Source organism: Phalaenopsis equestris, unplaced genomic scaffold (assembly GCF_001263595.1).
Source record: "Phalaenopsis equestris unplaced genomic scaffold, ASM126359v1 Scaffold000002, whole genome shotgun sequence".
Classification (NCBI taxonomy): domain Eukaryota; kingdom Viridiplantae; phylum Streptophyta; class Magnoliopsida; order Asparagales; family Orchidaceae; genus Phalaenopsis; species Phalaenopsis equestris.
This window is the reverse complement of record NW_018164444.1, coordinates 81502344-81503820: the sequence shown is the minus strand read 5'-3', so window position 1 is coordinate 81503820 and position 1477 is coordinate 81502344.

Genomic DNA, 1477 nt, shown 5'->3' with positions numbered 1-1477 from the left:
CTATTTGGCACATACAATATTTAATGCATCTCATTCCTTTACATTATCCAATTCATTAGATAAGAATAGTAGTTTTTAATATCTCAAAATTCTCCAAACCAATTCATCCAAAAAGGGTTATCTTTAGAATTAATATTTGCATTTAGTTATAGTTACTATCTTTACATTTAATATTTGCATTTAGGAGTAGTTATTAGTTGTGTTAAACTTAAGACGTACATTTAGGAGTATTTGTTAGTGAAACCTCTTAAATCGCACTTTCAAACTAAGGACTAATAGTAGTAGATTAGAATTTGGTTAAGGACCTCTTACCTTGCTTCTCTGTGGGATCGATAAACGGGACTCCACTAGAGCCCTGTATTACTAGAGCAATATGTATACTTGCGTTTGAAATTGTGACTTTATAAAATCATTATAAATATATAAATTTGGGTTCATAAATTCTTGCATATTAAAAGTCGCATCAAGTTTTTGGCGCCGTTGCCGGGGATTTAAATCTTCTAGTAGTGGTGTTAAATTCTTGTATTTTTAAGCATATATAAAGTCGCTGTCACAATCACAAGAGAAAAATGTAGGAATTATACTCACAAATCATGTTTAAAACCACATAAAACTTCATTGAATCGAAGCATATTCACTAAATATGTGTTCACAATCAAATACAAGACAATCAAAACACAATACATAGTTTTTCTCCCTTTAGAAGAAATTTAAATTCCTCTAACAAAGCCTTCTACAGATCCTTGCAATGTTGATACAAATCCCTTACAGAATTCACTCAAGTTCCCCTCTCCAATTTCTCAATAACGGGTAGATTTTACAATTCCTACTCTTGCCTACATCCTCCTGCCGTCCTTGGAGATTCCCGGATTTGGAAATGTAAAATGTCGTCAAAAGTTTGATTCCAAACCATCCAAATCTATCAAACAAGCCCCATGTTCGTGTTGAAACTGCCGCAGATAGTTATGACGCCTAGACGTCGAGTCTGTGGTGCCTAGACGTTATCTTCTCGGTTTGTTTGGAAAACTCTGGCTCCTAGGCACTAGTCTGTAGCGCCAAGGTGATATGGGGCAGCACCTTGGCGCCCAGAAAGTGGCGCCTAGGTACTAATATGTTGGCTACCCTATTTGCTCCAATTGCCTCTATTTCGTTCTGTTTCCGCCTACATCTCATAACTGTAACAAAAACATGGAATTACCTTTCTTTAAAGTGCACTTTCATTCAAAAATAGATGCAAAAAGTAAAGAAAAGTAAGCATGCTAAAAGACATATTAATGCTTAAATTTGAGAGCCAAGAAAGTAGGCATCCGAGAGGTTGCACCTAGGCGCTAGTCTGGGCATTTAGGTGCTAAAAAAACTCTAAAACGTATCAAAACTGAGAGCGCAGAAAGTAGGCGCCCGGGAGGCAGTTCCTGGGTGTCAGACCCAATGTCTATGAGTCAAGGACGCGACGCATAGGCGACAAACTGCTTCCAAA